Source organism: Chiloscyllium plagiosum, unplaced genomic scaffold (assembly GCF_037043375.1).
Source record: "Chiloscyllium plagiosum isolate Xiang-an unplaced genomic scaffold, Cpla_swu_hap1 HiC_scaffold_27, whole genome shotgun sequence".
Taxonomy (NCBI): domain Eukaryota; kingdom Metazoa; phylum Chordata; class Chondrichthyes; order Orectolobiformes; family Hemiscylliidae; genus Chiloscyllium; species Chiloscyllium plagiosum.
Genome location: NW_028270165.1, coordinates 54,718,666 through 54,744,284, shown reverse-complemented (window position 1 = coordinate 54,744,284; position 25,619 = coordinate 54,718,666). Strand labels below are relative to the sequence as shown.

Here is a 25,619-nt window from a genome sequence, read left to right as displayed (position 1 = left end):
TGGTTGGCAGTGACATTCCTGCATTTCCAGGCTGACTGTCTCTCATTGCTCGCGTCACCCAGTCCAGGCAGTGCCGTGACAGGGGATTGACCAATGTGGAGCCCTGAAGGACCAGAATTTGCCGGGTCCTCTTGCCAATTAGAGCCCCTCTACTTTCTGAATGTGCAAGTTGGACCATGAGCTTCTGAAGCTACTGCTGTTCCTCTCTTTCTGAATGAAGATTGAGCTTCACCCCAGACTGCAACTTCTTTTCTCTGTCCAAACGTCTGTGAGTACACCACATTCTTGTTGAAGTAAGGCATCTTTCCTGACCATCACAATGGAAGGGGTGTCTTCCCCCTGATATTCAAAGGGATGGTCAGTCAGAGAAGGGCAGGGTCACACCTTGTGTTGTGTGGCATGTGTGACAGCTGCAACAAGATGTCCAAACTCCTATGCTCAATACTTTGACTGATGAATAGAAGCAGGCTGAAAGGCTTCTTCACCACCCTGTCAACCTGTAACTCGACTTTCTTGGAACTATGAACATGCAGCCCGAGATCTCTTGGTTCGGAATACTACAAATGAAACAAATGCTTGTCGGAAGAACATTATTATTTGGTACTTATCTCTACTCTAATTCACTATCTTATTTAGATGCATGTTTTATGGCTCTCTAATCAGTATATGTTTGTTATTCTTTCCTGCCTTCAATATAGCACGGAATCTATTCCATACTCCAAGTGCAGCCTCACCAACATTCTGTATAACTGTAACATAAATTCCCAACTTCTATACTCAACGCTCTAACTGATGAATGCCAGTGTGCCGAAATACTTTTACCTATGATTCCACTTTCAGTGAACTGTGAACCTACTCCGAGATCCCTCTGTTCCACTACAGGTCCAACCATTCACCATGAAACTCCGACCTTGATTTGACTATCCAAACTGTGAGAACTCACGGTTATCTATATTAAACTCCATTTGCTATTAACTTTAAATCTATGCACTCTAGTTTTTGACTCCTTCCCACCCCGGGAAAAAGACCTTTCCTATTTACCCTATCCATGCCCCTCATAATTTTATGAACTTCTATAAAGTCACCCCTCAGCCTCCAAAGCTCCAGGGAAAATAGCCCCAGTCTGTTCAGCCTTTTCCTCGCGCTCAAACTCTCCAACCCTGGCAGCGTCCTTGTAAATCTTTTCTGAACCCTTTCAAATTTCACAACATCCTTCGCTTAGCAGACAGCCAGAATTGCATGCAGTATTCTTACAGTGGTGTAACCTCTGAAGACGATTTTTAAAAATACTTACAATTATGGTATTACTGCAAGGAAATCAAATCAGTTGGGCATGACATTCCCACAGCAATTTGTCTTGGCTGTCCTTCATTAACCGATGCTTTTCTTGTAAAACAATTTGTGGTATGTGATTGTTGTAAGCGTGTGCAACATTTTCTCACCGTCCCTCATGTCCCTTGGACCGAGTAATTGACTACATGCAAGAAGGCAGCTGAGGGTCAACCCCACACTGTAATAGGTCTGGAATCACACGGTCCCTGTGCACGCACAGGGTTGATGAATGGTAGATTTTCCTCCATAAAGGAATAATTTCGCAACAATCATTCAATAATGGTTGGAGACACAGAACAGTTCTGGCAGCGTCTATAAAGAGATTAGTGTTAATGTTTTGTGTCCAGTGGCCCTTCAAAAGTGACTCGATTCAAAACATTAACTGTTTTCTCTCCACAGATGCTGCCAGACTTGCTGCGATGCCCCAGTAATTGTGTCTTTTGTTTCCGATCTCCAACATCAGCAGTTCATTGTTTTCATCAATAATGGTTTCCTGGCGGCCAGTACTGAGATAAACTCTCACTTCCAGATCTTTTTATTAGTTGAACATAAATTCCACTAGCTGCCATGATGGGATTTGAACTTTTGTTCTCAGGAGACCTAGATCTCTGGGTTACTCAACCATTATCACTAGATCACAATCTTCACTTCAGTCACAATTTTCTCCTGAATATTTTCCTTTATTCATTCATGGGATGTGACACTTTATCTCCCAGAAAAGCCAAGTACCATTTCAGAGGGCAGTTACGAGTTAATCACATTACCGCGGATCAAGAGTGACACAATCGCCTAACTGGGTAAGGACTAAAGATTTCCTTCCTTTACAAGATAGGTCCTTATATCAAATGCTAAGATCACCAAAACAGCGATAAGCTTTATATTCCAGATATATTAATTTATTTGAAAGTGCATCGGGGACATAGCAGCATCAATTTGAAACACGAGATGTTAACTCCAGTAACAATGCCAAAATGCCACCAACTCCGTACAATCTCTAATTTTCCAACAGTGATTGGCCTGTAGTTGCCAGTTGTATCCTTTTCCCCTTTATTATTAACTATTCAATTCAGCCCATTGAATCAATTCTGCCATTTATTCAGATCACGTTTGCTCTGGTAAACATCATCTCCACTTCCCTGCCATTTCCCCATAATCCTCAATTCCCTCACTGATTAAAAAAAATCTGACAGCCTTGAATGTACTTAATGACCCAAGCTCAACAACACTCTGTAGTAACATGTTCCACAGATTTACTGCCCTCAGTAACAATTCCTATCTGTCTTCAACATGCAATCCCTCATTTGCAGGTTATTCCCTCTGGTGCTAGACTCACTCACAAAGGTAAACTTTTCCACATCAACCCTGTCAAGTCTCCTCAGAATCTTTTATGTGAAAATAAGGTTACCTCGAAATCTTCTAAATTTGAATAAGTACAGGCCCAACCTATTCACTTCTCTTCATATGAGATTCTTTCCATCCCTGGTCTCATCCTGGTCAACCTTCTCTGGACAGCATCCAAAGCCAGTATATCTTTCCTGAGGTAAAGGACCCTCCCAGTGCTCAGTTGTGGCTTGACTGGTGCCTGACATAGGTTCACTACAACCTCCCTACGTTTATACTCTATTTAAAGGGCAACCTCCCATTTCCCTTCCCTATTATTCACTGAACTTGTCTGAAGAGATGCATGGGTATGGGCTTCCAAATCCCTCTATTCAACAGCTTTCTCCATTTAACATTCAACACTTTTCCTCCTGCCAAAGTGCACAACCTCATTTCCCCACATTCTATTCCATCTGCCAAGGGTTTGCTCATTTGCTTAATCTGTCTATATCCCTCTGCAGATATTTCATGTCATTCTCACCACCTGCCTTCCCATCAACCATCTTTTCTGCAATCTTGGCAATAGTGCATTCACTTTACTTATCCAAGGAATTCATATACATTTTGTAAATAATTTTGGCCCCAGCACTGATCCCTGTGGGAGGCTACTAGTTACAATTTGCTATCCTGAACATTCCCCTTATCCTAATTGTATCATTGGTTAGCCAATCCTCTGTCCATGCCTCTTTGCTTATTATTTCATGAGATGTGAATATCATTGGCTCTGCCAACAATCCTTCCCAAACTGTCCTTGAAAAAGTGGTGCTGAGCTGCCTCTTAAATTGCTTCACAATTATGATTTGGTCTGCAATAATATTCCGGAGCGAATTCCAGGATTTTGATCAATAACAAAGAAGCAATGCGATATATTTCACAGTTGGAATGCTGTGTTCACACTTACCTGCTCTTGGTGGTTGAGGTGGTGGTTGGAAGGTGCTTTTGAAGAGCCACCACTTAATCAAGCCAGACTGACAGATTGTGGCCAGAGATTCTGCTTTTTGACTTTTTTCATCAATCTACATTCTTTCCAGCCACGTTTTTAGTCTCAAACTGCCACACAATGCCTCCTGTTATAGCTTCAGTCAACTATAATAATATGACGATTCTTGGGTTGATTTTTCACACCTGAGTGCAACATAAATACAGATCATTGTTTCCAGCTTTGGTGGAACAAAAAACAGCAAATTGGTGGATAATTACAGTTAGTGCAAACAAAGCTAGTGATCGATAAAGATTAACCCTGTTTACTTCAATGGCTAAATTACATTTTGAAAACCAAGCACACTCAGACAACATGTCAAAGTGGTGCATAGGAGGAGAAATGAGGCATTGAAGAGGAGTGAAATGATTGCTTTTGGTCACTGCCACCATTATCCGAAAATCAGGTTGAAAGGATTCTTAAAAGGTGGGCAAAGAAGTGGAGTGGTATTACACTTCAGACACCGCAAAGTGTAAGACCACTTTCCAGTGAAAGAAAAGCACATTTCTTATTTCTAGAAGAACGGGAAAACAAACGGGGAATACATCTGAATTGGGAGCTCTTTCTTATTAAGGATGTTCCTTCACCACAGTCTTGGTTTAGAGCATAAGTTCTTCATCAGGAATGAAGGTTGGTCCAAGGGGGCTGAGAGATAATTGGGAAGGAGATGGGGATGGTGGGAAGGTAGCTGTGAATGAAATAGGTCGATTGAGGTGGAGAGAGATCAGGAGAGGTAAGACAGGAGGGTGGAGCGAATAGGTGGGAAGCAAGATAAAAAGGTAGGACAGATCAAGAGGCCAATGCCGAGTTGGAAGGTTGGATCTGGGAGAAGGCGCATGATGTGGGAGTGAGGGTGTGGGGAAATATGGAAGCTGATGAAATCAACATTGATCCCATGTAGTTGGTGGGTCCCATGGCGGAAGATGAAGTGTTCTTCATACAAGCGTCAGGTAGCTAGATCTTGGAGGGAGATGCGGCCCAGGACTTGCATCCCCTTGACGGATTGGGAGGAGGAGTTAAAGTATTCAGCCACAGGGCGGTGGGGTCGTTTCGTTTTGGAGTCCTCGAGCTGCTCCCTGAAATGTTCTGCAAACTGGCATCCAGTCTCCCCAATGTGGCAGAGCAATGGATAAAAAAGTAAGTCTTATAAACAAATTGTGTAAATTTTAGCATGCCAGAGTTATTAACTTCAATTAAGTTGAAGAAAATTTTAATTAAATTGGGTGACTGCATGAAACGGTTTGTTGGTCAGGCTCAACTCATCACCTTCAAATGAGACAATGCCATTGATTGCGGTGAACTGCTCTTTTTGCTATAAAATCACAAGTTATTGATTTATTTTCACAACTTACTGGCATTCACACCTGCACATTCAATGTCAAACTCAGACAACATAAATGAAATTACACCATTAATTTTGTTTTACAACAATCCAACAGATTAATCAATAATACACAGTGAATACCAAGGCTGATGAATGTGAAATTAAATTTGACCAAAAAAATATAAAATCAAGATGGGAGATAACAAATGGGGGAAGGGCAGAAGGCAAGAAATGCAGCATCATAGAAGGCGCTCCCCCAGGGAGTGTACTTTCCGAACTACAACTGCTAAATATAAACAAACACTCTGACATGATCCTCCCGTTTTAACGTAAACCATACCCCCACACAGTAGATACCATTTAAATAAGTTAATAATTACAAGCCTTGAGCAAATTCAGCCTCCAGCATCTTTGAACTCGGACCTTCCTCCAGCTCCAGTGGGTTGTTGAACTCCTGGGCTCCAGCTGCCACTGCCACTCCTGCCATGAAGAAGCTTTGGGAAGCAGATGCAAAGGCAAGATACAGAACAGAGCAACTTGCCAAGGAAAGCAGCTTATGGAGACATTGAGCAATAGCATCATATGGTTTTGACCCGTCGACCTCTGGGTCATCTGCCCAGCACACTCACGCAGCACTACTCTGCTTCTGTGCTCCCAGGAGCTGGTTTGTGGATCAGTTTAAAGCAGATCCTATATCTCTGATAACATCGCTACACAAGGCAGTGAAGAAAGGTTTGAGTACACTAACCTTCATCAGTTAGGGAATTGAGTATAGATGTTGGGAAGTTATAGTGTAGTTATACAGGACGTTGATGAGGCTGCACCTGGAATATTGTAATCAGTTTTGGTCCCCATGGTATCGTTTGACTTCTGACTTCTTCAACTCTGGGTTTGTGTTGAACTTGATGGGACATCTTGTCCAACTCAGCATGTTTAAACAGGATCGCTCGGAGGGATTCATTTGAAACATTTGAGGAGGTGAGCTCAACAAGATTCGACTATTCAAAGTTACTTGGACTCTATTTTAAACTTACATCAGGACTAGTAGTCAGAGACACATACAGCATGGAAATAGACGCTTCGGTCCAACTTTTCCATGCTGACCTGAAATCTTAAATTAATTTAGTCCCATTTGACAGCACCTGACCGATATCCTGTGGCAGTTCATTTCATATATGTTCCACCCTCTGCATGAAGACGTTGTCCCTTTAATATATTTCGCCTCTCACCCTAAACCTATGCCCTCTCGTTCTGGACTCACCCATCCCAGGGAAAATACCTTCTCTATTACCCTGTCCATGCCTCTCATGAATTTGTAAACTCTATGAGGTCACTCCTCTGCCTCCGATGCGCCAGTGAAAACAGCCCCAGCCTATTCAGCCTCTCCATGTAGCTCAAACCCTCCAACCCCCAGCAACATTCCGTAAGTCGTTTCTCATAGACAAGTCAACGTTTCAGTCCTGAAGAAGGGTTAATACCCAAAACGCCGACTACTCCACATCCTGGTGCTGCCTGGCTTGCTGTATTCTTTGAGGAGAAAGTGAGGTCTGCAGATGCTGGAGATCAGAGATGGAAATGTGTTGCTGGAAAAGCGCAGCAGGTAAGGCAGCATCTAGGGAACAGGAGAATCGACGTTTCGGGCATTAGCCCTTCTTCAGGAAGAAGTTCATCAGCAAAAGATAACACTGGAGCTGTGGAGCTGTGCCTTACCACCCACTTCATATTCAGTAACAAGACTAACAAACAGATCAACGGAACATCCATGAAACCACCAGTATCAGGATTCCTCGCAGAAGCAATAATGCAGAGACTCGAACAAACAGCCCTTCCAACGATCCAACCCAAACTTTGGGTCCGCTACAGTGATGACACTTTTGTAATCACAAATTGAAACAAATTAGAGGAAGCCTACAACACCATCAACAATATCCTTACTGGCATAAAATTCGCACAAGAGGAGAACAACAACAAAGTGCCATTTATAGATGTCACAGTAGAGCGAACAGTCAATGGTAAATTCAAAACAGCCTCTACAGGAAAACAATGCACGCGAACAAAGAACTTAACTACAAAAGCAATCACCCCGACATATACAAACAAATCCGAATCAGGACACTATTTCAACGAGCCACTACACACTGCAGCACCCAGGAACTATGAAGGTCAATAAGCAACTGCACAGCGCATTTAGGAAGAATGGTTCGCCAATAGTCACGCTGAAAATGGCTTCCCTGGCCGGGAAACGAACCCGGGCCGCAGCGGTGAAAGCGCCGAAACCTAACCACTAGACCACCAGGGAGATACGGACACAGCTTTGTCTGCTCTACTGAAAATTGCTTCGCTGCCCGGGAATCGAACACTGGCCGTGGTCGTAAGAAGACTTCCACCTGTACATCCACCAATGCATTTTTTTTAAATCCATTGTTCCCGATGCGATCTCTACAACATTGGGGAGACTGGAGGGTCAAGGCACATTTCCTGAAGAAGGGCTAATGCCCGAAACGTCGATTCTCCTGTTCCCTAGATGCTGCCTGACCTGCTGCGCTTTTCCAGCAACACATTTCCATTGCTGTATTCTCCCAACCTCCTGCGTACCTACTTCAGGTTGCAACATGTAGTGGCTCATTGGTTACCACTGCAGCCTCACAGCGCCGGGGACCCAGGTTTAATTCCAGCCTTGGGTGGCTGTCTGTGAGGAGTTTGCATTTTCTCCCAGTGTCTGCATGGGTTTTCTCTGGGTGATCCTGTTTTCTTCCATAAACCAAAGATGTGCAGGTCATGTGGATTGGCCATGCCCACAGAGTTAGGTACATTAGTCAGAGGGAAATGGGTCTGGGTGCGCTACTCTTCAGAGGGTCGGTGTGGACTTGTGGGACAAATGGCCTGTTTCCACACTGAAGCTAATCGCACCTGCCATTTTTTGACTCTAACGAATGGCAGAGTAGACTCGACGGGCCGAATGGCCTAACTTCTGCTCCGATGATCTTGCGGTCTTAGGTTTCTCTGCATCATTTCATTGCCAATGTACAGTCCCAGGCCCAATGAGCAGCAGTGTCCTCTGAAAGCAAAGCTCATAGGATCGTAGAACTCCTACAGTGTGGAAACAATTCCTTCAGCCCAACACATCTGCACTGAGCCTCCGAAGAGTAACCCAGTCAGATCCATTTTCCTACCCTCCACAAATTGCACACATACTCCCAAGGGAGGAATTCATCCTGGGTTCCTGGTGCCATGAGGCAACAGTGCTAAGCACTGAGTCACCGTGACGCCCCTGAGCCACTGTGAGGTTATGGTTGTTGGGGCTGGGGGAGGCAATTGCAGTCCAGCAGAAAAGAAAAACAGCTCACCTACTCTCCCACTGCACCCACTGTCAGAACTGGCATGAGATTCAGACCATTGGGTGACCCAAGGCAGAACACCGGTGGGATCTGATGCTGGGAGCGTTGGTGCCCCCGCTGGTGATTCCACAAGTTGCAGGAAACATGAACCACTTCCCACACTCGTGCCCGCTGAAGGGCCTCTCCCCTCTGTGGACACACTGGTGCTTCAGCAGGGCGGATGAGCAGGTAAAGCCCTTCCCGCACTCGGGGCAGGAAAATGGCTTCTCCCCGGTATGAACGGATTGGTGGCTCAGCAGGGCTAAGGAATTGCTGAAGGTCTTCCTGCACTTCGGGCAACTGAACGATCTCTCGCCCATGTGGACCCACGAGTTGGCCCGCAGGTCAGAGGAAAGAGCAAATCCCTTCCTGCACTCGGGACAGAAGAACGGCCTCTCCTCGGTGTGGACCCACTGGAGTCTCAGCAGGTGGGAAGAACTGATGAAAGCCATCTTGCACTCAGGGCAGGAGAACAGCCGTCCCTGGCGTGGACCAACTGGTCCATCAGCAGGGCAGGGGAATCACTAAAGGCCTTCCCACACTCAGGGCAGCAGAAGGGCCTCTTCCCCTCTGTGGACGCATTGGTGCTTCAGAACCCTTTCAAATTTCACAATATCCTTCCGGTAGGAGGGAGACCAGAATTGCACACAATATTCCAAAAGTATTCCACAATATTCCAATGTCCTGTACAGCCACAACATAACTTCCCAACTCCAACACTCAGTCAGAGGATTGGGAAAGTTTTCAAAACACAAAAAATAACACAGGAAAGAATGGAGGGAAAAACCGAATTTTTGAGAGTCAGCTTGGAAGCATCAATGAGAAACCGGCGGACTGGGTTTATTGGGTACACGTTCTCCTTAACTACATTATATACGTCTTTCTCTTCTGCTCTTCGTAGTTTCTCTGTGCTGCAGTGTGTAGTGGCTCGTTGAAATAATGTCCTGATGCAGCTTCGTTTGCGGGTGTTGGGATGATTGCTTCTGCGGTTCAGTGCTTAGTTTGTGTGTGTTGTTTTTCTGTCGACTCTCGTTTGAAGTTCCCCATTGACTGTTCGCTCTACTGTGACATCTAGGAATGGCACTTTGTTGTTGTTCTCCTCCTCTTCAAACCAGGAGCCCCCCCCCCCCCCCCCCCCTCAGACCATAGTCTCACTACTTGGAACACAAATATACAGACTAGACAAAGGCCTCCACTGAAGACTAAAACACCAAGTCGAAAATTCACGCCACTCCATTTACTCCATCCACGAATTCCTGAACACCAAAGACACCAAGGTAGAAGAGGATGGAATAATGCTGTCCTTTGACATAACAGCCCTGTTCACATCCATTAACATCAATGTGGCCAAAGAAAACTGGAGACACTATTCGAAGAACCAAAGACACAAACACCAAACAGCACCAAGTTCATCAGCAAAAGATAACACTGGAGCTGTGGAGCTGTGCCTTACCACCCACTTCATATTCAGTAACAAGACTAACAAACAGATCAACGGAACATCCATGAAACCACCAGTATCAGGATTCCTCGCAGAAGCAATAATGCAGAGACTCGAACAAACAGCCCTTCCAACGATCCAACCCAAACTTTGGGTCCGCTACAGTGATGACACTTTTGTAAGCACAAATAGAAACAAATTAGAGGAAACCTACAACACCATCAACAATATCCTTACTGGCATAAAATTCGCAAAAGAGGAGAACAACAACAAAGTGCCATTTATAGATGTCACAGTAGAGCGAACAGTCAATGGTAAATTCAAAACAGCCTCTACAGGAAAACAATGCACGCGAACAAAGAACTTAACTACAAAAGCAACCACCCCGACACATACAAACAAATCCGAATCAGGACACTATTTCAACGAGCCACTACACACTGCAGCACCCAGGAACTATGAAGGTCAATAAGCAACTGCACAGCGCATTTAGGAAGAATGGTTCGCCAATAGTCACGCTGAAAATGGCTTCCCTGGCCGGGAAACGAACCCGGGCCGCAGCGGTGAAAGCGCCGAATCCTAACCACTAGACCACCAGGGAGACACTGACACAGCTTTGTCTGCTCTACTGAAAATTGCTTCGCTGCCCGGGAATCGAACACTGGCCGTAGTCGTAAGAAGACTTCCACCTGAACATCCACCAATGCATTTTTTTTTACCCATTGTTCCCGATGCGACCTCTACAACATTGGGGAGACTGGAGGGTCAAGTCACATCACCGGGACACCCGGATCAATCAACCGCAAAGCCCCGTGGTTCAACATTTCAACCCCCCTCCCACTCTGCCGAGGACATGCAGGTCCTGGTCCTCCTTCACCGCCGCTTCCTCCCCACCCGACGCCTGGAAGAAGAACGCCTCATCTTCCGCTTCGGAGCACTTCAACACCAGGGCAGCAATGTGGACTTCACCAGTTTCCTCATTTCCCCTCCCCCCACCATACCTCAGTTCCAACCTTCCAGCTCAGCACTGACCTCATGACCTGTCCTACCTGCCAATCTCCCTTCCCACCTATCCGCTAAACCCTCCTCTCTGACCTGTCAGCTCCATCCCCACCACCACTCACTTATTTTACTCTTTGCTACCTTCGCCCCATCACACCCCGCCACCCCCAATTTATCTCTCCACCCTGGAGGCGTCCTGCCCCTATTCCTGATGAAGGGCTTTTGCCCGAAACATCGATTTTCCTGCTGTCTATCCTGCTGTGCTTTTCCAGCACCACTCTGATCTAAACTCTGGCTTCCAGCATCTCCAGTCCTCACTTTTGCGGACCCAATAAACCCAGTCTGCCGATTTCTCATCAACAAATTGACAAAAGCTGAAACAACGTGTGCAGAAACCCTAGCCACATTACCTTACATTAAATACATCTGTTAAATGATGTCCAGACAACTCAACCTGCGTGGGGAAACCGCAATAGATTTCAAGTCCGTCGCATTAACTACTCTGCCCACGAATAAAGGACCACACTGACAGCTTCATTTCCCAGGTCTCTCTGCCTGTGGAGCTGAGAAAGAGTGAATTATTGCTGGGTTTGTTTGAATCCAATCACTTCACAGGTTTTGAAAGGGTTAAATATCTGCACATGGCGAGTCTGGTTGTTTCATCCCGAAAGATGAAATGAACTTTCAGTTAAAAGCAAAAACAGAAATTGCAGGAGCAACTCAGCAGGTCAGGCACCATCAGTGGAAAGAGAATCAGAGACAATACATCACAACTCTGTTTTCTCCCACAGGTCCCGCCGAACCTGCTGAGTTTCTCCAGCAGTTTCTCTTTCTGACTCGGATTCTCAGCATCCGCAGTCCTTTACGTTAGAAATTAAATCAATTCAGCCTCATGTGCAGGAATGAGAATCCTTTCAATTTCCCAAAAAAATCGGCAGAGATTTATAGGCATTGGAAAAATAAGTAAAAGTGACATTAGTAAGAACATTTTCGCACAGGGAGTGGATCGGAACCGTAAATCCCTGTCTGACCGCGATAAAGAGGCAGATTCAATAACACAAAAGGGAATTCGGTGGTCATGTTCAAAGTAACAATGTGGAGATTTACAGAGAGAAGGCAAGAGAATGATACGCATAGAGTCTCTCATTTACTTGCTGTGAAGAACCCGCAGAGCTAAGGTGGGCCTCCAAGTGCTCTATGACACGTGTTGCGATTCAGAGTGAATTCACAGTTCGACCAACGGAAGGTGGGGATTTAGAAAAGTTTATATTTACACAATCTCCTCACGTTCGCGTAACAGAAAAATGGTTTAATTGTCCACCAGTGGAGAGAACCCTGTTCCTGGAGATGGGACAAACAGCTGGCTCAGGGATATCAGTCCACGTTGCTCTCTTTGCCACCAATTCAGAGGGAGAACATTAAAGGGACAAAGGAGTGAATAACAATCTGTGAAGGAGGGTGACTAACTGTTAATGGAGACTGTTCCTGGCTAACAATAAGTCGTGTGTAACAGCAGACGATGTGATAACAAGGCCTCATGTGGGTGTGGTAGGGGTCAAGGGCATGGGGGAGTTCGCGTCCAAACAATATTGATGTTGAAACTGGAGGGTTATAGGATCTCCAAGTGGAAAATGAGGCGTTGGTCTTCCATCAGGAGCTGAGCTTTGCTGGAACACTGCTGCAATCCTGAGACAGAGATGTTGGCCAGGGAACAGGGTGGCGTGTTAAAGTGACAGGCAACCAGAAGCTCAAGGCTTTTTTTTGCGGCAGAACCGAGATGTTCTGTGAAGCAGTCACCCAGTTTATGCTTCATGCTACTTTGGGGAAACCACACTGTGAGCAACGAATGCAGTAGACTAGGTTGTGACAAATGTGCAGGTAAAGTGCTGCGTTACCTGGAAGGTATGTTCGAGCCCTTGGATATTCAGGATCCAGCAGATAAACGGGCAGGTGTTACACATTCAGCGGTTGCAGGGGAAAGTGCCGTGGGACAATGGGAGGTGGGTGTGGGGTGTTGAGAGTGAAGGAAGAGTGGACCCGAGGGGTAACCCTGCCCACTTACCTCCTCTCATATATAAATCCGTGAAGTTGAAAGAACATTCCATAGAATTATTCAGTACCACGTGACTCATGAACTAATTCATATTCATGTTCCGGGGCCAGCATCGTTATTGTGTCACAGCAGCTGCAGGCCATCACCGGGGGCTCGCCCTAAGACGTCACGGTACGGCTGGAAGCTCCCGGGACAATTTATCAAAGAAACCTCCCCCTGGGTCAGGACAGCCCTGCATCGGGAAGCACTGAGATGGTCAACCACTATCAGGTTACATGGGGAACACATCACATTGCACAGCCTCGAGGCAAATTTCCCTTCCTTTTACTTAAAGTTCAAGAGCACTCAAACCGAAATTTCCCAAGTAAGTTTGGAAGAATTTCTTCCAGGTGTTCGCTAAATATATCTATGAGCACTTTGTTAAAGTTTGAATCTTGCGAGTGTTGAAATTGTGCTTTTGAGCGAAATCACGGTTCGAAAAAACAGAATGTGGGAATTTAGACAGAGTTTATACTTGCACGACGCGATATGCCTGCGGGTGCGTGATGGGAGCATCACCCAAAAGGGAAACCATCTCTCCTATTCACTCAATGTCGTCTTTAGCAGCTTTCCCGTTTCACGGCGCACTATTCTGCATCTCGCCTTCTCATCTCTTTCCCAAAAACTTCGACATAAAGATTTCACATTGATATACTGGCCCAATGTGCACAGTTGAGATGACAACCTCGTGGAGATCTGAGTGGTATTCTATTGTTCTCTGTATCCTGTGTTGAGGAGGGCAATGCTTGTCACTGGTCACTCCGGTGTTAGAGAAAAGTTTAGAAACAAAATGGTTCAGCTTTCTGCCAGTAGAGAGGGCCCGGGACAAAGAGCAGCAGGGAGACAGAATAAGAAGCAGCTGTTATGGAAACTCTTTGCCGCTTGCAATTCTTAGAGCAATCTCAAATGTATTTCACACTGAGCAAAACTCAACTGGTTGAAGAGGTGGAGCGGGGGTGGTTGCATGACGTTTGTGTTGCTCGTTGGTTGTTGGGTATGATTCTCGCTTTGAGTTTCTTCGACTGCGCAGGCTTGCCAGCGATCCCGGGTTCAAATCTCGGACTCGCCCGCGTTTACTGGTTTGTGTAAAAGTGCCCGGTTAGTTTTCTCAAAAAGCACCTTCGCTAAACCAGGGTGGGCTGCTTGGAGTGCACATTGAGCAGAAAACAAGGAAGTGAAATGATGGAATATTGCGTTGACGCCAGTGGTGCCGTATTTAAGGAATGTCAGCGATGAGGATAGATTGGAAAATTAGGACAGCTCTCCTCGGAGAACAGAAGTTGGAAATCTGGCCTGATTGAAGCTTTCCAAGTCATGCGGGGTCCAGACAGAGAAAGTAATGCAGTTAAAATGCTCCCACGCCTGAAAGGATCGGCAATGAATCGGCAGTTTTCAAGTCATGAGGAAAAGAACGAAAAGTGACATTACGAAGGGTGTGGTTAGGGTCAGCAAATTCCCTGACATTGACAAAGAGGCAGATTCAATAGAAGCATCAGGGAATTCGGTGGTCATGTTTAAGGTAACAATATGCAGAAATACACGGAGAAGGCAAACGAATGATATGAATAGAGACACACGTTTACTGACTGTGTCGAACCAGCACAGTGAAGGTGGGCCGCATGGCGTCCGTCTGCGCTGTGATACATGCTGGGATTCAGAATGAAATCACAGTTCGACAAACAGAATGTGGGAAGTGAGAAAAAAGTTTATATTTACACAGTGAGAATCACCTCAGAAAGAGAGACAAGTGACAGACAGTTGCCGTGGACACGATGGGCTGGACCGCCTCTGTCGGCGGGAGAATGATGCTCCGCGTTTATGCCGTCCCACTGCCTGTTTCTGGGTCAGAGAGGCTGAGGGAGCGACAATGATTCATTTTTAACCGTCCCTTCCCTGTTGGACTGCCTGCAGTCCCGCAGCTCAGGGCCGTGGGATGACTCTCAGTGATTGAAGGTTTCACACGGATTCTCTTCGTTTGGGACAGTTGGGGATCAGATGTTAACTGCTGAGTGGTCGCAGCAAAGAAAGCGATGCCCACTTTGCAATAGACTTTCCGTAAGATTGCTGCGTGTGCGGAATTCTGAACAGCAAGCATGCTGCACAACAATGTATTCATATGAATTTATCTGAGGGAATATTCTTCGGTGTCCATTTCTCTCTGATCCTCCAGCACAGCATCCTTCTATCTCTCCGATAACAGGCGTTTGGAGCAAGTTCACAATCAAAGTTGCTCACTTCCCACGCATTAGTGTAACTGATACCTCTCACCCCAAGGGATTGAGAGAGAGAGCAGAAGAGCGAATGGACTCATCCATCCTCCCCCCTCTCCGGCTCCCAGAATAGCTTGCAAGTAGGACGAAATTGATTTAATTATCCGCCAGTGGAGAGAGTCCAGTTCCTGGGGATGAGACAAACAACAGAGCCCCGGGGACAGAATGACAAGCAGATGTTCTGGAAACTCTGCTGCTTGTAATTCTTGGAGCAATGTGGAATGTATTTCACACTGGGCAAGTTTCAGCTGGCTCAGAGTCTCTAGTGTACATTTCTCTCTGAGTTTATATTTGCACATCGACGATATGTCTGCACAACAGCACATGATACTACAGCAGTGAAGATCTTTTGACGTCATTCTCGAACATGCAAGTCACACGCCAGATAAAAAGCTGAATACTTCTCTGGAAAAGCTGCCGTGCAATGCAGGAAAATGGCACAGCGGGTGCATGTTGGGATCATAACCCAGAAGCGAAACCATTTTCTCTTCTTAACTCAATGTCGTCTTTAGCAGCTTTCCTGTATAATGGCACTCTGTTCTTTTCCTTGCGTTGTCATCTGCTTCCCAAAACTTCGGGTATCTGAGTTAATTATGTCAGATCGATAGACAACTCAAATTTATACAGTTGCGCTGGCACACTTGTGGAGCTCTGAGTTGTATAGTCCAGTTTTCTGTCGGTGTGTTCAGATCTCAAGTGTTAAACCTCTTCTCTCAGATGGCAATGAACCAGTTAAGTTGTAAAACATAACATGCTGGTTTGGTCCATTCCTGCAGTAAAGAAACCAACGCCCGTGTAAGAAAAGACTCTCTGTAGGATTGTTGTGTCAAGACAAATTCTGAACACCAAGCAGGCTGCACAAAAATGTACTCATATCAATTTACCTGAGGGAAGTGTCTCCGGTGTCCATTTCTCTTTGTCCTGGCAGCACAGCATCTTTCTATCTCTCTGTTAACAGGACCTATGGAACAAGTTCAAAATTGCCCATTTCCTACGCATGTCTGTAACTGACTTCTCCTGCCTCACGTAATCGTGAGAGGGAGAGTAGAAGAGCGAATGGGCTCTGCCTTCCACCAGCACAGCTTTTAAGTAGAAACAAAATGGTTCAATTATCTGCTGGTGGAGACCGCAAGGACCGCAATTTCCCCGCCGACGTGGTCGACGATGCCCTCCACCGCATCTCTTCCACTTCCCGCTCCTCCGCCCATGAGCCCCGCCCCTCCAACCACCACCAGGACAGAACCCCACTGGTCCTCACCTACCACCCCACCAATCTCCATGTACAGCCCATCATCCGCCGTCATTTCCGCCACCTCCAGACAGACCCCAAACACCGGGGATATATTTCCCTCTCCTCCCCTATCAGCATTCCGTAAAGACCACTCCCTCCGTGACTCCCTCGTCAGATCCACACCCCCCACCAACCCAACCTCCACTCCCAGCACCTTCCCCTGCAACCGCAGGAGGTGCAAGACTTGCGCCCACACCTCCCCCCTCACCTCCCTCCAAGGCCCCAAAGGAAGCTTCCATATCCGCCACAGATTCACCTGCACCTCCACACACATCATCTATTGCATCCTCTGCACCTGATGTGGCCTCCTCTATATTGGGGAGACAGGCCGCCTACTTGCGGAGTGTTTCAGAGAACACCTCTGGGACACCCAGACCAACCAACCCAACCACCCTTCAACACTTCAACTCCCCCTCCCACTCCACCAAGGATATGCAGGTCTTTGGACTCCTCCATCGCCAGACCACAACAACACGACGGTTGGAGGAAGAGCGCCTCATCTTCCGCCTAGGAACCCTCCAACCACAAGGGATGAACTCGGATTTCACCAGTTTCCTCATTTCCCCTCCCCCCACCTTGTCTCAGTCAAATCCATCGAACTCAGCACCGCCTTCCTAACCTGCAATCTTTTTCCTGACCTCTCCACCCCCACTCCAGTCTGACCTATCACCCTCACCTTGACCTCTTTCCACCTTTCACATTTCCGACGCCCCTTCCCCAAGTCCCTCCTCCCTACCTTTTATCTTAGCCTGCTGGACAAACTTTCCTCATTCCTGAAGAAGGGCTTATGCCCGAAACGTCGATTCTCCTGTTCCCTGGATGCAACCTAACCTGCTGCGCTTTTCCAGCAACACAATTTCAGCTCTGATGTCCAGCATCTGCAGACCTCATTTTCTCCTGCTAGTGGAGAGAGCCCGGTTCCTGGGGACGGGGCAAACAGCAGCGTCCTGGGAGCAAGGAGACAGATTGAGAAGCAGATGATCTTGAAACTCTTTGCTGCTTTTAAATCTAGGAGCAATGTACAATGTATTTCGTACTGAGCAACTCCCAGTTGCTTCAGGAGCTGGCTGCGCCCAAGGTTGGTGGCTCGTTGGTTTCGGGGTATTATGCTAGTTTTGGTTTTGCTAGCTTTGGGTTTTCTACTTATACAGACGTGTGGGAGGTGCCGAGTGCCTATCCCAGGCCCACCCCAGTTTCTTAAATTGACCTGAACAAAACTGCCGGATTACTTTTCTCAAAAACCGCTTCATTAAATCAGATCGGACTGCCTGAATTAGGTATGGGACAGAGGTTTACCTTCTCTAAAGGTAAACATGCAGGCTGAATCCGTGATTAAGAAAGCGAATGCAATGTTGTCATTTATCTCAAGAGGGTTGAAATATAAAAGCAGCGATGTGCTACTGAGCCTTTATAAAGCTCTGGTTAGGCCCCATTTGGAGTACTGTGTCCAGTTTTGGTCCCCACACCTCAGGAAGGACATACTGGCACTGGAGCGTGTCCAGCGGAGATTCACACGGATGATCCCTGGAATGGCAGGTCTAACATACGAGGAACGGCTGAGGATCCTGGGATTGTATTCATTGGAGTTTAGAAGGTTAAGGGGAGATCGAATAGAATGTTACAAGATAATGCATGGCTTGGAAAGGGTGGATGCTAAGAAATTGTTTCCGTTAGGCGAAGATACTAGGACCCGTGGGCACAGCCTTAGAATTAGAGGGGGTAAATTCAGAACAGAAATGCGGAGACATTTCTTCAGCAAAAGAGTGGTGGGCTTGTGGAATTCATCGCCGCGGAGTGCGGTGGAGGCCGGGAGGCTAAATGGCTTCAAGGCCGAGATTGATAAATTCTTGATGTCACAAGGAATTAAGGGCTACGGGGAGAATGCTGGTAAGTGGAGTTGAAATGCCTATCAGCCATGATTAAATGGCGGAGTGGACTTGATGGGCCGAATGGCTACTTCCACTCCTATGTCTTATGGTCTTATGGTACCATTGCAGAGAACACGGCGAAGGGAAACACTTGTTCACAGTGAAAACTAGTATTGCAGATTTTCGTCCGCGCAATCCGAGCCTGAATGAATCCTCCACCTGTATTACACTCAATTCTGAGGGTGATACTTCAGGAAGCGGGGAAGTGAAGTGATTGCAGACAGCGCTTAACAAGTTGAAGTGAATGGTGCCGTGTATGAGGAATGTCGGTCATGAAGGTAGATTGCAAAGTTGGGGCAGTTCTCTTTCGTGAACAGAGGGCTGAAAGCTGGTCTGATTGAAGTTTTCCACGTCATGAGTGTTTTAGACAGAGGAAGTAATGCAGTGAAAATGCTCCCAGGCCTGAAAGGATCGAGAACGTTTCGGCAGAGATAGAAAGTCATCAGGACATTAGGAAGACCGTTTTCGCAAAGGGAGTGGGGTCAGTAACTTCCTGTATGACAGTGACCAAGAGGTAGATTCAATGGACACAAAAGGGAATTCGGTGGGCATGTTCAATGTAACAATGTGCAGATTTACGGGGTAAAGACGACAGAATGAGACACTTATTTACGTATTGTGTTGAGCCAGCAGACCTAAGGTGGGCTTCATTGTCTCAGTCTGCGCTGTCACACGTTTCGTGATTTCGAGTGAAATCGGGGTTGGACCAACAAAACGTAGGAAATTTTACAACGGGTATATTCTGCCCAACAGGATACTCCATCACAGCAATGAAGGTGTTTTGACATCATTCGCGAAGGTACATGACACAATGCAGATTCAAAACCGAGTATTCCTTTGAATCACGGAGTAATTTGTTTACAGTTATTCAGTTGAGGTGAGCGGAGTTGCGCATTGGGAGCCACTCCAGTTGATAGGTCGAAGCCGTTTTCTCCTGTGTGATAGTCCCACCAGCACTCCAATTTGCTGTGCTTCCAGTCAGTAGATGCAGATTACTATCCCATACTGATACACGGGCCACGATGACCCAGCTGTGGTGACAAGCTTGTGAAGGGCTGAGTGCTCTTCTCCTGTCCTCTGTCTGGCTGTTATGATCCGAATCATCAAACCTCTCTTCTCCGAGATAGGAATAAACTGGTGAAGGTGAAACACATCAGTTGCGGTGTGTTCCATGTGCAGGAGGCCCTGCAGTAATTCCCCACGCTGTTTCATACAGCAGCATCCTCTCGGTGAATTACGCTTGGCAAAAAAATCGACTGGAACAAATCAGTGTCCGCCACTGGATTTTACTGACACCGTTTATAAAATTCAGGCTCACCATTAATATGGAGAGTGGCCGTCAGATTAGAGTTTCCGCTCCTTCTGTTGAAAAAGTATAATTTTAACTGTGTCCAGTGAAAGGAAAGAATTTGCTGTTGGTGAGAAACATTTCTATCTGAACTCACTGTCACTCTCCTGATAGATTGAAACATAACCCTGGGAGTCTCTGGACGATGTTGTGAAAGTATCGGTATTATGTTATTCACACCGCGCTGTCACCAAATGAACGAAGCAGCTGCCCAGAGGGAGGCGGCTGTGTTTAAATCCCGTGATGAACTGGGGGAGCTGAGCATTTACCCAAACAATGGGCACACCACCTTCCTGACACAGAGTTCACAAATTAAATTGACAGCAAAGCTTCACGTGTGATCGAAAGTTTCCGGAAAGAAGACTTGGCTCAACAGACATCCCGAGTGAACGTACGCCTTTCTTGATTTGAAGTGTAAGAAGTGGGTTACAGGGAGCTTGACGCGATTGGAACACGCAACCTCCTGCATTGAAGTCAGATGTGCTACCGGTGCGTCACAAGCTCACGCGCAGCCCGCGACCTCTATTCATTCTTAAGGGAAGTGATCGCATGACAATGATTTTGAGTGACAACAGAGATCAACAGTTCATGTCTGTTCTGTTTCTCCCCCCTCTCCTTCTGTCTCTCGAAACAATTTCCAACTCTACCTCAACAAAAAGCTGAAAGAACTGCGGACGCTGCATATCAGAAACAAAAAAGAACAGTAATTGCCGGTGATCTTTCCATAGAACTGATGGTGATCAGGAAAACTTTCATACGCAGGAGATATCGTGAGAGCAAGGCGGATGCAGTAAATGACAGATCAGGACAGACCCCAAAGCGAGGGAAGAACTGTTTTACAGGAAAGGGAGTTGATAACGATCTGCGTGGGAGGGTGAATGGAGGCTGTTCGTGGCTAAGAATAGGTAGTGTGTAATGACAGACTATGTGATAACAAGGCTTGGTGTGTATGGAAGGGACGATGATACTATGGATTTCAGGCCCTAGAATTATTGAATTCGATATTGGGACCAGAGGGATGTATGGTCCCCAAGTGAAATATTCGGTGCTCTTCGTTCTGCTGGTGCTGAGCTTCGCTGGAACAATGCAGCAAACCTGAGACAGAGATGTTGGCCAGGGAACAGGGTGGGGTGTGGAATATGCAGGCAACGAGAAGCTCAGGATATTTTTGCGGGCAGAACGTAGATGTTCTGTGCAGCAGTCACCCAGTTTACGCTTCGTTTTCCCTATTGTAGATGAGACCACATTGTGAGTAGCAAATGCACTAGACTGGGTTGTGGGAAGAGCAGGTAAAGTGCCGCTTCCCCTGGAAGGTAAGTTTGGGCCCTTGGATAGTGAGGAGGGAGCAGGTAAATGGGCTGGTGTCACACATTCGGCAGTTGCAAGGTAAAGTGCCGTCGGACTATTGGGGTGGGAAGGGGTTAGGTTTGATGGGAATGAAGGAAGAGTTGATCCAAGGTATAACTCCTGCCCATTTACTTATCCGCCAAAGAGAGAAATTTGTTAAGTGTGTACAAAGAAGTTTTCTAATTCACAATGAGGATGTACATACTGGCGAGGGTGCAAAACCTAAGGGTCAGCAACGATAATTCTATTAACATTAGAATAGTGATTGAAAATAATATGTCAGATCTAAAAGTTGAAGTTCTAAATTGGAGGAAGACTCAGGTATTAGGCAAGATCTTTCAAAAGCTGATTGGGGCAGTTCTTCACAGGTTAAAACACTGCTGGAAAATGGGAAGCCTTCAAATATGAGATACAGTATATTCCTGTTAGGGCGAAAGGAAGGGCTGGTAGGTGTAGGCAATGCTTGATGACCAGAGAAATTGAGATTTTGGTTAAGATAAAGAAGGATGCATACGTCAGGTATCGACAGAGAGATCGAGTGAATCCTTCGAGAATAAAGGCGGTACGAGCATACTTAAGAGGGAAATCATGAGGGCAAAAAGGGGACATGAGATAGCTTTGGCAAATAGAGTTACGGATAACCCAAAGGGTTTTTATAAATACGTTAAGGACAAAAGGATAACAAGGGAGAGAATATGGCCCCTTAAAGATCAGCAAGGCGGCCTTTGTGAGGAGCTGCAGTAGATCGGCGGGGATGGGGCGGCGGGGGGTAGGGGGGATACTGAACGGATATTATGCATCAGTGTTTACGATGGAGAAGGGCATGGAAGATATAGAATGTGAGAAAGTAGATGGTGACATGTTTAAAAAATGCCCATATTACAGATGAGAAATTGCTGGATATCTTGATATGCATAAAAGTGGATAAATCCCAAGGACCTGATCAGGAGTACCCTAGAACTCTGTGGGAAACTGGGGAAGTGATTGCTGGGCCTCTTACTGAGATATTTGTATCATCAACAGTCACAGGTGAGGTGCCAGAAGGCTAGAGGGTGGCCAATGTGGTGCCACTATTTAAGAAAGGTGGTAGGGAAAAGCCATGGACCTATAGACCGGTGAGCCAGACATCCGTGTCGGGCAAGTTTTTGGAGAGAATCCTGAGAGACAGGATTTACATGTATTTGGAAAGGCAAGAATTGATTAGGGATAGTCAGCATGGTTTTATGCTTGGGAAATCATGTCTCACGAACATGATTGAGTTTTTTGAAGAAGTACAAAGTGGATTGGTGAGGGCAGAGCGATGGACGTAATCTCTATGGACTTCAGGAAGGCGTTCATCACGGTTCCTCATGGGAGACTGGTGAGCAAGGTTTAATCTCATGGCATGCAGGGACAACGAGCCATTTGGATACAAAACTGGCTAGAAGGCAGAAGACAGAGGGTGGTGATGAAGGGTTGCTTTTCAGACTGAAGGCCTGTGACCAATGGGGTATCACAAGGTTCGATGCTGGGTCCGCTACTTTTTGTCATTTATATAAATGATTTGTATGTGAACAGAGGAGGTATAGTTAGTAAGTTTGTAGATGACACCAAAATTGGAGGTGTAGTGGACAGCAAAGAAGCTTACCTCAGATAACAACGGCACCTTGATCAGATGGGCCGATGGGCTGAGAAGTGGCAGATGGAGGTTAATGTAGATAAATATGAGGTGCTGCATTTTGGAAAAACAAATCAGAGCAGAACTTTTACACTTAATGGTAAGTTCCTTGGAAGTGTTGCTGAGCAGACACCTTGGAGTTCAGGTTGATAGTTCCTTTAAAGTAGAGACGCAGGCAAATTGGATAGTAAAGAAGGCGTTTGATTTGCTTTCCTTGTTGGTCACAGCATCGATGATAGATGTTGGGAGCTCATGTTGCCACTGTACAGAACATTGGTCAGGCCACGTTTTGAATATTGCATGTAATTTTGGTCTGCTTCCTATCGGAAAGATGTTGTGAAACTAGAAAAGGTGCAGAAAAGATTTACAAGGATGTTTCCAGAGTTGGAGGGTTGAGTTATAGGGCGAGGCTGAATAAGACTCTTTTCTCAGGAGCGTCGGAGTCTAAGGGGTGACCTTATAGAGGTTTATAAAATCATGAGGGTAATGGATAGGGCAAATAGACAAATCCATTTCCCTGGTGTGGGGGAGTCCAGAACTAGAGGGCATGGTTTTTGGGAGGGGAGGGGAATGAGAAAGAAGGGACTTAAGGGGCAACCTTTTCACGCAGAGGGTGATGCATGTATGGCATGAGCTGCTGGAGTAAATGATGGAGGCTGCATAATTACAGCATTTAAAATGCATCTGGATGTGTATATGAATAGCAAAGTGTTATGGGGATTTGGGCCAAGTGCTGGCATCTGGGACTAGATTAGGTTAGGATATTTGGGCTGCATGGACGAGTTGGACTGAAGGGTCTGTTTCCGTGCTGTACATCTGTGTCACTCTGTAAGACTCCATGGGATTCTCTAGGAGAAAGTGGGGACTGCCGATGCTGGAGATCAGAGCTGAAAATGTGTTGCTGGAAAAGCCCAGCAGGTCAGGCAGCATCCAAGGAGCAGGAGAATCGACGTTTCGGGCATGAGCCCTTCTTCAGGAATTTTTAACTATAAACTATAAACATTCCCTTAGTTAAATATTGTGAAGTGTGAAGCCATTGTTTTCGTCCCCAAGTTCGACCTGAGGTCCCCCCTCCCCCATTCAAGTAACAACCTTCATGTCACATTTAAAACTAGGATCGATAGATTCGTGATCAGTCGGGGGATGAACAGTTACAGTAAAAGGGCAGGAAAGTGCATGTGGGGAATGTCAGATCAGCCACAATCCTATTAAAAGGAGAAGCAGGCTCAAGGGGTTGATTGGCATTTTCCTGTTCCTATTTCGTATGATTCCCGCGCCCTTACCTCTGATACAGGGTCCTGGTTTCAGTATGTGCCATTACTGAGAGTGCTGATTTTCCCTTGTGTCATACCAACAACCTAGCAGCTGCTGAAACATCTTGGTCCTCTGTTACCGCGAAAGACAATAAGCAAATGTGTTCAGGGGAGGTGATGGCCGACTTTATTGTCACCAGACTATTCACCCAGGTAATGTTCTGTGGACCTGGGTTCAAAATCTACCACGGCAGATGGTGGCATCTGAATTCAATATAAATCTGAAATTAAGAGACTAATGATGAAACCGTTGAGGTTTGTTGTAAAAACTTATCTGGTTTCCTGCTGTCCGAACCTGGTCTGATCTACATGTGATTTCAGATCCACTGTCAGCTGGTTGAATCTTCACTGCCCTTTCAGCCAATTCTTAAAGCTCACCTTTTTTAACTATGATTTTGCCAGAATGATTTATAGACGGCATAGGCTGGGACTTTTTTTCACTGGAGTGTAGAAGGTTGAGGGTGGAGGTTATGGAGGTTTATGAAGTCATGAGGGACAAAGATAAGTCGAATAACCTTGGTCTTTTCCCTAAGGATAGGGGATTTCAAAATTTGGGAGTATATTTTTAAGATAAGAGGGAGAAGATTTAAAAAGGACGGGGATGGGGACAACGTTTTTTAAATTTAAGGTGGTTCGTGTATGGAATGAACTGTCAGAGGAAGTGGTGGATGCAGGTAATGTTACAATGTTTAAAATTATTTGGATGAGTACATATGAGCCAAACACAGGCAGGTGGGTCGAATCTTCCCCCAGATATTCAAAGGGACAGCCAGTCAGAGGGGGGCAGGGCCACGCCAATCGTTGTTGTGTGGCATGCGTGACAGCTGCAACAAGACGTCCCAACTCTGTGCTCAATGCTCTGACCAATGAAAGCAAGCTTGCCAAAAGCCTTCTTCACCACCCTGTCTACCCACGACTCCATTTTCTAGGAGCTAATAGCCCGCAACCCTAGATCTCTCTCAGTTTTTGTCCCCTTGATGTTCTGACTTCTGACTTTTTCAAATCTGGGTTTGTGTTGAACTTGATGGGATACGTTGTCCAACTCAGCATTGTTTAAACAGTATCTCTCAGCGGGATTCATTTGAAACTTTTCAGGAGGTGAGCTCAACAAGATTGAACTATTCAAAGTTACTTGGACTTTATTTTAAACTTACATCAGGACCAGTCGTCAAAGACACGTACAGCATGGAAAGAGACCTTTCGGTCCAACTTGTCCATGCTGACCTGATACCCTAAATTAATGTAGTCTCATTTGACAGCACCTGACCCATATACTCTGGCAGCTCATTTCATATATATATACAACCCTCTACATGAAGAAGTTGTCCGTTTAATATATTTTACCTCTTACCCTAAACCTCTGCCCTCTAGTTCTGGACTCCCCCATCCCAGGGAAAAGATCTTGTCTATTACCCTGTCCATGCCACTCATGATTTTGTAACCTCTATTAGGTCACTCCTCTGCCTCCAATGCTCCAGTGAAAACAGCCCAGCCGATTCAGCCTCTCCCTTTAGCTCAAATCCTCCAAACCCCTGCAA

The 25,619-nt window shown here is 46.0% G+C and overlaps 1 non-coding gene across 1 annotated transcript; it reads right to left on the bottom strand.

The window, feature by feature from the left end:
* Window positions 1-10,362: 10,362 nt before the first annotated feature.
* On the bottom strand, window positions 10,363-10,434 carry trnae-uuc (transfer RNA glutamic acid (anticodon UUC)). Its single transcript has one exon. It is a non-coding gene; the product is annotated as a tRNA-Glu (tRNA).
* Window positions 10,435-25,619: the final 15,185 nt, after the last annotated feature.